Source organism: Sinocyclocheilus rhinocerous, unplaced genomic scaffold (genome assembly GCF_001515625.1).
Source record: "Sinocyclocheilus rhinocerous isolate Xijiao unplaced genomic scaffold, SAMN03320098_v1.1 scaffold504, whole genome shotgun sequence".
Taxonomy (NCBI): domain Eukaryota; kingdom Metazoa; phylum Chordata; class Actinopteri; order Cypriniformes; family Cyprinidae; genus Sinocyclocheilus; species Sinocyclocheilus rhinocerous.
In genome coordinates this window covers 1,582,457-1,593,468 of record NW_015645076.1, presented here as the reverse complement: position 1 = coordinate 1,593,468, position 11,012 = coordinate 1,582,457, and the positions used below count along the sequence as shown (strand labels likewise).

Genomic DNA, 11,012 nt, shown 5'->3' with positions numbered 1-11,012 from the left:
CACACACACACACACACACACACACTCACACCTCACTCCTCTGCGCGCCATCTCTTTTCTGCTCGCTCACACACGCACAGAGTAACGGCACAATCTGTGATCACTGGAGCTGTTTGAGCCAGATATCGTCTCGGGGGATTTACACACACAAACAGGTGCACACACATGCAGAAATATGTACGCATACACACAAACTGTCTCGTGAGATCCCCGTCTTTCTCTTAAAACGCATACACACACACACGCTGTGGAATACACACACAAACAGACACAAAATAGGGCAAGCAGAGAGATTTTGACACACTTCTAAACACACACACAGAGAGCCTGAGGGCAGGGTTTGAAATGAGAGGCAGCGTTTTAAAGAGCTTGCTGAATTCCACCTGTGATTAGTGTGGCTGCAGGGCTGATGTATCACGGCGGACACATTTCACTCGCTCGCTGCTTATCTCTCTTTCCCTCCCTCGTTTTTTTTCTCCGCTCTCTTTTCCTTTCTCTCCAACTCCTTCCCTCCCTTTTTTCCTCTTCGCCTCACTCTCTCTCTCATTCTAGCTCTGATTTTTCACTTTTCGTCTCTGCTCTGTGCTTTAAATCCTCTCTGCTCACATCGACATCTACACTAATGCCCCCGCTTTCTCTGTATTTTCTTTCGCCATCTCTCTCCCTCTCCGTGTGTGCCAGCAGGGAATGACCTAGCAGCTGGGTCCTCTGGAACAGACCAATAAAATACTAAATATCTCCCTGCACATCACCCACACACAGACACAATGCCCCCCTCTTCCCTGGACCATCTGCACGCCAAACCATCCGTCCCTCCCCCCTGACACTCAAGACCCTTGTGAGCTGTAAACAATAGCCAGATATGATGGAGAAACGCTCATGCTGTATCTGCCGCTCTAAACCACCACCATGATTAACGATAGACCAATAAATCAGACAATATTTGGCCATTTCTAAATAAGATAATCATGTTCCCCCTGTTGTAGTTCTACCTTGTCACTTCTAAAAACTACTAAAAGTTTTGTGATTGAATAAAACACTTTTTATATTTTGGAGTAAATGTTGTGTGAAATAAATTGAGCAATTTTGAGTATCATTTGCAATCATTAAATTATCATTATCGTATTGTCTGAAATACTTGATTTGATAGGTCATTCAGTGGTCAAATATTTCTGAGGTTACTCTGAAATCTTATCCTGTGAGTCAGTGCCTTGATTGCCTTTAGTTACCTAAAAAGAAAGGTGACATTAGTCAAAAGAGCTTTTCTTAAATATTCAGTCTCCTCTACTGACCAGTTAAGATGTAAATAAACATATGCATGTTCATAAGACGTAAACCGTACGTAAACATCAGAGATCTTATTATAAAACGGCTCTGGTAAACATTCGCTTCAGAGCACTGCAAAAGGTATTTTTAAATCCAATTAGTCGGATTCAAACTTTTTTCCAATAGATCGGATTATTTTCAGGTCTACATCACCCCTTTCAGTCTGATCGAAATTTCATTCAGATTGAGATCAACTGGATTGATTGAGGTATTTACATGAAGATTGAGTCATCAGTCTGATTACTACGGGATTATTTGGGTGCATGTAACTATTGGGCCGTGGTGCTCATGTGGATGATGCAGGTTCGAGTCTGCCTGGCATCATTTTCCAATCCTGTTCCCTTCTTCTGCGCATCCTGTCCCCACTATCGCTACGAATAAAAGCAGCAAAAATGCTCAAAATTGCACGCAGAGACCTCAACCGTGGGCCCAAATCAGCAAACTTCATTGCTTCTGTTTCTAAGACTCCATACCCACCTCTCTTCCTGTTTTTTTTTCTCTATCTCAGCCACTCTTTCTGTAATGACCTCCCTGAGGTCCAGTATCGCAGCTCTCTCTCTATTTCCAAGATGTGAGGGAGGTTCTGCGAACGCACACCCAGCATAATGAGCTCTCCCTGGACACCCAGAATACAAAAAACCCCTGATATGCTCAGAGAATCTCCCCGGACCACCCTGGATCCAGATCGTCCCGGCTCCCGTTCTGAGCTCAGGGCCTGCCGCAGGTTCTCTCTAAATACTCTGGGTCGAGGGAGGGAGGCCCCTGGGTGGCTTGCTATTCTAGGGCTGGGTGTGTGTGTGTGTGTTTATGTCTCGGAGTGTGAATGAAATAGGTGTGAGAAAGTGTGTGGCTGGTGCAAAAGGTGTGTTTATGAGGGGTCAAATCTTGGTGTGTAAGAAAGGGGGGCCATTAGATTCAATAGAAACTCTTTAACCTTCTTTGAGGGCCCCCAACCTCCCCAAGAGCCCCTCTAACTGCCCTTAACCGCCCGATTCCTCTGAGAGAAGGGAGAGGCGCCCGCTGACGGATCTCAAAAACACACAACCCCTCATCGCACCTTGTACACACACGTTTTTACACTCTAAATGGAACATAAACCCTACAGAGTACAGCATGCAAAGCTGTGATGCTGCTTTTCCTTTTACAAACACTCACACACACACACAGTTTATGGCTACTGTTCAGTAAGAGTCGTAAGTGTGTATTTGGATCCACAGCCAGCGCGTCAAATTTGTGGCAGTAAAGCAAAGCCACTCCTTTTTATATTTGCCCTTCAAAAAAGACATAAATAATGGCCTGTGTGTGTGTGCTCCCTTGAGGTGCGCATCCTGTGCAGAACACACACAGCGAAAGGAAGAGAGATGGAGAGAAGATGAGCACAGAGCAAAATGAAGGAAGAGAAGGGAAAAAAACAGAAGTGGGGAGAGGAATGAGAGGCCTCACACACACACACACACACACACACACACACACACACACTCCCTCTGCGTGCAACTGTAGATGTTGCGGTGTAAATGTCATCATGTACACAGTTTATCCTCTGTGTGAGCGAGAGGTGCAGATGAAGGGAGAGAGTGAGAGAGAGGAGCGAGTGAGCCCACTGCAGAGAGGTAGACGGGAGCACACAGCCTCTTCTTCTATGTTTGTTCATTAGTATTCCAGCGCTCAGTCCTTCAGATCCGTCCTCACACCGCTTTTAGCGTCAGCACGGGAAAACACACATACACACAAACACGTACACCAGCAATAGAAAGAAAGTAGCTATGTCCGATGTGCTTCACCCACCTACCAAATCATCTCAACCTCTTGTCTTTACAAACAAAACAATAAACCCTACTTGCTGATTATGGAAGTTTGCCCAGACTAATTACATGACGCAACATGCTCAAGTTAAGACGTTTTGATGGATGATGATTTGTAGAATCACTTAAGTAAAAAGATATTAGAGTTGGGGTCTTAATCTTGTGCACTTGGTCTTGAGCCCTTGGTCTGGATCTGTGTCTCAGTCTCAGGTCTTAAAAAAAGACAGTAGTCTGTCTTCAATGTTTTTAAGGTCTTCACTATTGCATAGAATTTGCATGAATTCTATAGCACTTTCTACAAATACAGTACACTTGGCCCAAAAACAGTCAAATGTGGCACAAACGCCATATTTCTCTATTGTGAGAAGAACTTTTTTTAAACTAAATAAACTAGTAGAGTGACAACCTAATTTAAGTTTGAACACTGTATTTGATGTTACTGCCACTTCAAGCGATCTTTTATACATTTTGACTTTACAATTTTGATGATTATTTAATGTTATTGTTACAAATAAAACTCATGAATGTTTTAAACTGCATTATGACATATCAGAGTTTTGGTATCATGGTTGCAAAAATGGCAAACCTCATATAAAATGAACAGAAAATAGCTCCCATAATGTTTAGTTAGACCTAAAGTTTACAATAATTTTCTGAAGCTGACCTGATACTCTTTCAGTATATCACCACATACTGAAAAAAAAACTAGTTGCGGAAAGTCCCAGACATTACCTAAGCTGTACAAAGTTTTTTCTGTTTCAGTTGATTGGTTGATTATATGGTCTTTGTAAGAATATAGCCCTCATGTCCTATTCTTGATCTGAGTCTTAGTTGGTCTAAACTGGAACTGGTTTCGGTCTGACTCTCTTTAGGTCTCTGATGGTCTAATATTGACTAGACACTTTACATTAATTATTGTCTTATTGTGTATTGTTCATGAGAAGATTCATTTAAAATTGCTAAAGTTGTGGAAGTGGCCTGGAAGAACTTACAACGGTGTAAATGGCATCTAAAGGATACAAGTATCTGTTTGCCATTTCAACTTCGAGTTGTTTTTCGAGTGAATGGCTTGAAAACTTTTAAAAATGACATTTCATGATTCATCTTCATCTAAGGAAGAAGCCGTTTCAAGGGAGACAGTGGTTGCAGCGAATGGTCATTTACCCATTTACTCAGAAGGGAAGAAAATGACTCAAAATCAAATATTTTTCACTCAACTGTTGCTTGCTTAATGAAATAAGTGGCCACGTGGAGAAAACCTGAAGGTGACTGCTGGTTAATTTCGTTAAAGTCATTTCAGTAGGTTTGTAAGAGCAGTGCCGATAAAAAGCTTGTCGTTTTATGCCAAGCTACTCTGAAAAGTCTCAAGGCTTTGTGTCCGTTTTGATTCTTAGATTTGTTTCTTGTGTCTGTATTTAAACAGGAGGTGTTACAGAACTTCAGGGACCTGAAAATTTGGATAGGTTTGGTCTTGAGTTATCTGCAGTCCAAAAACATTGTAACCACATTGACACTCCCACATGGTTCTACAGTGTTTAGCTGAACCACAATCAACAAATAGGTAGTTTTAATTATTTCAAAAGAACACCTGTCTTAGGGTTGGGCCAAGATAAAACATTTGTGCTGTTGAAGCAAAATACGTGGATTCATACGGAGCATTATCGAGATATTGCTTCAGATTTGATCAATGCCTGCTGTGGCTGTCTCAGTTTAGCCAGTGCACTATTTGTCAGTCTGTTGTAGGTGTAGTGTATTATAGTGATTCTGCTGTGGATAGGGTGGTATTATTGGATGGATCTCCACGGTAACGGGGCGGGTGAAACTCAATCGGAGTCTCTCCATGTCGCTCCCTTAGATGGCCACCCGCTGATCCTGACCTTCTGGATGTTTTTCCCCTCTCCTTTTCTCTCTCTCCCTCCCGTTCTCTCAGCCCCATCTTCTAACTCTTCTATTTTCTGTATTCATTTATCCATCTTTCTAGTTGTGATGGATTCAGGAGTGCTTACATGTTCCTATATGTTATTTTTGGCTTATGTTGTCATTGCACTGCCACTTTAAAGCAATGACAACAGCAAATGAATAGTGTCTATCCACTTTGTGTAACCTGCATATGAGAGCATGTGTATTGTGTGTATGTGTATAAACCATAGATGATAACACTTATGCGAGGGGGGGAGGGGGGGGTCTGGCTAAGGCGGGATAATAGGAGATTATGTTTATGATGTACTATTAACTGCCTCATAACTGACTCATTCTTTCTCTCTATGGAAGATTCGGTATTTATTGCTGTATCCTCCAGTACAGTCAGAATCAGCATAGCCTCTTACCTTGGCCGGGCATAAATATTTAAGGCAAGAAGGAACAGTAAAATCACAAACGGCAAGTAGAGGGCAATTAGAGAGAGAGAGAGAGAGAAAACAAAAAGGGTCAATGACAGACACTTGAGGCACCCCATTTCAAACTCTCACCTTCACTGTGCGTGTGCATATGTGTGTGTGTCCAGCATTTTGTACTGAGGTAATAACTCTCACCAGGGATCTGGAGAGCCCAGCAGAGTTCAGGCAGGGGTCCATTATACCTTTCACACACACACACACACACACACACACACACACATACACACATGCACAGAATCCAGCAGGCCTGCATTATTTGTATCAAACAACTGGTATGTTTTGCCTCTGACGCACAAGTACAGACACACTCCTACTGCACAGCACCAGCAATGAAAACAGACCCCTCTACCATGATTCCTGCTCAAGATCTCTCCAGCAGGAAGTATGAGCTATGAGCCGTCCCCAGGGACGCAGGAAAGAGAAAGAGAGAGGCCAGGAGCCTGACACTGCCTGGCCAAGATCTATGCTCAAACACACTCTCTTGCCTCTTTTTTTCCCTTTCACCGCCCTCTTTTGTCTTCCCTTGCTTTTATTTTCCGTTTCTTGCTCTACTCGAAATAAAGAGTAGTTGGTTACACTGAACACACTCATATCCACTTTTGTGCAGAGAAATGCCATTTCCTCTGCTTTATTATTCTCTTTCCCCCTCTGTGGGAGGCTGGGAGGAAAGTTTGCTTTGAAGAGAGAGGGTTTAACATGTGCGCTAATAAATAGCTGGTTTGCCCCTGTGCAAGATTGCAAGAGCTCAGTTCTCTCTCTTCCATATAGTCTCCAGCATTTTTAGTGACTACAACTTATATTTCAAAATGAAAAGGATAGAGGAGTATGTTTTTCCTCGATATGTCCTGACAGACCTGATTTTACTTTACAATTTCAACTCAAGGTTGATATTCTCTCCATCCATAAACTTTTGTAATTCCCTCTGGGTGTCCAAGCAGTGTTTTGTTTTATCCCTTCCTTTCTTTTTTCATGAGAAAGGAAAGTTCATCCCTATGACCCTTGCAGTATATGCTTTTGTTTAGTTTCTAATATCAGTTAACATTATATTTACTTTTATGAACTTGGCAGAGATTTTTCCTAAGCAACTTATATTGCTTATTTGAACTTATTATTTTTCTCTTTTCATGAATTTGATCAGTTCATGAATTAAAACCATGACATTGGTGTTGCAATGCATATACTGTTTAAGCTACAGGAACCTGTATATCCTTACTTTGCAATGCTGGTTCTAACATTCTGAAGAAAAACCAAGCATAAAATCCATTAAAAATTGTAAGTGAATTGAGTTCATGTTATGTAGATAATAAATTAAAATTAATTAACTGCATATATCAGTATTTGCTGGGAAAAGTTACCAAATTAAAATAAATTAAACATGTAACATTACTGTGGGAGATAAATAGACATTACAAAAAGTGGATTCTGTAATTGAGTCACCTATCTTTCCGAGGTAGACTTAAGGACTTTTAAAGACCAGTGTTATTTTGGTATATATTATATATTTCTGTTTAGCATTAATTTATTGTTAGTTTTAGTAATTTAAGTACTTCAAATTAAACTTATTTACTTAAGTTATTTTTCATTTTTTGTTTAGGTTTTTCATCTGATCTTTTTTATTATTACTATTATTATTATTTAAGTTTAACTTCAATTACCGAAAAAATTTGTAATAGTTTTAGTTAATTATAACAACACTGCTACAGACGTATCTCTGTTCCATAGTTGTTATTCATTGCTGCCTGCTCTCAGCAAATGCAATTTGATGAAGCACGTAGCCTGTAAGTCAGCGGGCATGATTAAATGTGTCAATTCCTTTAACACCTTATTTTTTGTAATTAATTGTAGTAAATGAAGGTGTTAAACTGACAGCCCCAAAAACAAGTTTTTCTCCAATTTTTTTTTTCTAAGGCAATGCTTTGGCATTAAAAGGACATGCATGGTGCTGCCTCCAAAGCATGATTGCCTTGTGAGTCAGACATACAGGAATGTCACTAAACGAGCAGAGCCGTTGAGCACGGATGACCCTTCACGCCTTCCTACAATTCCCAGAAATCAATGCTCGGATGGAGCTTCTATTACCATTATTGATGGCTGAGATGGTGGCAGTGACTGCTGCCAATGCGAGAGGCCGCAGTGATGTGTAGCTGAGGAGCTGAGAGGCCGTCTTTGTCTCGCTGTCTTTGTCTGTCTCTGTTTTTCCCTATTCCATTCTGTCTTTCTTGCCATCCTTATATTTCTTTCCATATATATCATTTCCTCTGGAGTGTGAATGGAGCACTTTTCTAATAAAAGTCATCTGTAAGCCACCACACAGACACATACACTTTCTCTCTCACATATGCACATCTGAGGAAGCACTTGGTCTACACACAGCTGCATGTTCACCTGAGGCAGCTGCAGTCCGTTTCTCAGTCTTTAAGCACTCCAGAACTCAAACTCTACATTGTCACTTGTTAGTGGTATAGACAGAGAGAAGGAGAGGGAGAGGGAGAGGGAGAAGGAGACGACGAGAGAGTGGAAAGAACTGTCCTTGTATTTCTGTCACTCTCTGAAACCACCAGGGAGCTGGGGAATGAAACGATGCAGCCGAGCAGAGAGCCCTGCGAGGTTGCCGCCCGCCTAGCATCACCGCTAACACCGCGACCAGCATCCGCGCTACCAATTAGCCTGAGCACACACAGGGAGAGAGAGAAACTGGCTGATTTGTTTGTTCCAAAGCACAAACTCTCTCCACCGCAGCGGATCGTTCGAGAGACTCGGCTGTGAAAATGAATTGCCAAATTAAAGATCTTTACAAATACAAAAAAACAAAAACAAACACAAAGCATGCTTAAGAAATGTCAACCTAACAATTGCCTTTGGAGAGCTTTGTTTCAGCTAATTGGGAGGGAGAGGGGTGAGAAGAGAGGCTCACATCCTAAGAACTAAATTAAATTAGGTTTAAATCGGCTGAATCTGTGTTCACCCTTTTCGGTTACAGCGTCCAATTACCCGAAACAAACACAGAGGTGCATAACCGTGACAAATGGCTTCAAAACTGGAAAACTGGTCTTGCAACAAATGCAAAGACACAGAAGGAAGGTTTAAAAAAAAAAAGTGATGACAACTGGCTATTAAGCATTATGGTACAAATACTCACTGAGTGGGAGTGTCCTCAGCTGTGTGACATCACTGCTTGTCCTCCTGTAGGAGACCGGAAAAAGAAACAGAGAGGAAAGTGTTTTAATGGCATATTTGGTCACTAAACAGAAACAAAACTGAGGTAAATGTCCTAAATTACACTTAATATTTAGCTTCGGCCTCAAGGGGACGAGTCAACGGCAACAGGTTTCAGCATTGTGGCTGGAGTAATGCAGTGTTTAGTGTGTTTACACCCAACCTGTGGCTGCCAATGGTTTTAAGTAAGAAAAACGCACGCATAGCCTACGTACACAAAGACACTGACAACCACTTTTCACATGCCCACACAAGTAAAGCAAAAACACATGAATGTGTGAATGCTCATACTTGCACCCGGTTCCGTCTTTTTTCCTGCTAAACCTGTTGGAATTGCAGTAAGGCTTTAAAACCCAGGGTGTGTGGGACGTTGTTCCAAGCACACATGCTGTCTTGTGCAGAAAACCAGCCTGCTCCAGTTTTCTCACAGCCTTTGTGTGTGTTTCTGTCTGTATGTGTGTGTATGTGTGCTTAAGAATTATCAGGAACATCACAGCAGTGAGTCAAAAAGGTGAAACAGACACACAAATCAGATTCGGCTTCCAATCTCCTCAATCTGCACAGACAACAAGTTGTACATACACACACTGCTCAGAAACAAACACCACATTCACAATGAGGTAAAAAAAAGCTAAAACAAATTACCACCACAAACGAACAGCAGACGCGCTCTGAGTAATCTGTGGCTGGGCAGTTAGTTCCTCTTTTTAGTTCTTTAAAACATTTCCATCTGGGCAGAGTTAGATGTCTGGAACAGTTTACCACTGTTTGCTACACAGTGAGCCAGGCTGTGACTGACAGCATCCGCACGTCAATCAAAATCCGACTCATCCGTCTACGGTGGAGGCGCTCCATCGCTGCAGTGGCCAAGGACACGTGCAGCGTTAAGAGCTGATGTCATCGGGGGGAGTTCAGTCGGGATGACAGCTCGGAAAGACATAGACTGAAATAATGGCGAGCACGCTGGTGGGGTTCATCATTTTAAACAAAGGTAAAACATGTGGGAAAGTTTCTGAAGCTCTGCAGTCATCGCCAGACACGGCAGGAACAGAAAACATGTTTTATGCACTCCCAGCTACGAAAACAAACAAACTAATGGGAAAATGATCAGAGGCTTTACTTTAGGTTAGCCCTTAAGTGAAATTCTAATGAATGCATGAGAAATGCAAAGCCTTACAAGAGCTTTTGAGAACATGCACTTGAAACGTTTGTTCACTAATCAGTCAAAAAAAATCTCATGCATGTCGTGTTTAAAAAATGTTTCAATGAGTTTGAGAATTCTCACACACACACACTTTTAATTGTCTCTATGATGATATGAGTTATAACTGCAGGATGTTAAAGGAAATCTGAGAAAAAAATGGATAATGTAACGATAAGTTTACATAAACCTTAGAATCTACAATGCGACTCCAAGACCTCAAATGTGTGTGTCAGATAAGAGAGACACCAAAAACGTGCAGTGTAGGGGGTTCTCCAGGACCAGGATTGGGAACCACTGAGCTATAGTATTAGGTTGTGTTGTTTTTTTGAGCTGCTATGTTGAAGGTGTGGTGATGTGCTGACCTTATGTGCTGGGTCATGGGTGCTGAGATGCAGTGTTGAGTTGTGGTGGTGTGTTAAGAATGTTTTTGGGATGTTCAGCTATTATTCCGGGTCATCTGGTAGCTTTTGTGTTGGGTTGTAGTGGTCTGAGCTAAAGTGTAGGGTTGTGCGGTGGGTTGGGTTATGGTGGAGCATAGGGGTGAGGGAAAAAATCGATACAGCATAGTATCGCGATATTTTACGCGGCAATACTGTATCGATACACGGACGCCAAGTATCGATCTTTTATTATACTATTTGGTAGAATAATAAAATCAATTCTTTACAATCCACTAGATGGTGGTGTTGAGTTTTTTCTGGTGAGGTCAGCTGGGTCACCTTCAGCATGCAGTAAGTTAATAAAACAAAGAGGGCGGCATTGTGGAAAGTTATCAGGAAAGCCCCGTCCGCGTTTAAATCGGATGTATGGACTTAGTTCGGATTTGTAAACAAGGAGGGGATGTAAGTAGGGATGCACCGAAAATATAGGCTATGTATAATAATAATAATAATAATGTCACGCCGGCCCGGCAGTGTTCAGCACGCATGTTTCACTCTCCTCGTCACTACGCGGTTTGACGCTCCGCTCAATATTCCGATCTATGAATGTGCGTTCCGCTCGCTCATGCTCATCGGAAAAGCAAAGTCCGCTCAAATAACGCGCTGACAGGAAATTTCTATGCAGTAT

General features: G+C 41.8%; 1 protein-coding gene across 1 annotated transcript in view; it reads right to left on the bottom strand.

Annotated features, from left to right (window-relative positions):
• Positions 1-11,012, bottom strand: part of LOC107705503 (proline-rich protein 36-like) — a 52,939-nt gene that overhangs the window by 31,082 nt on the left and 10,845 nt on the right. Inside the window, exon 2 of the mRNA XM_016508810.1 lies at positions 8,664-8,707. The gene's annotated coding sequence lies outside the window, so the exon portion shown is untranslated. The remainder of the gene's footprint in view (positions 1-8,663; positions 8,708-11,012) is intronic.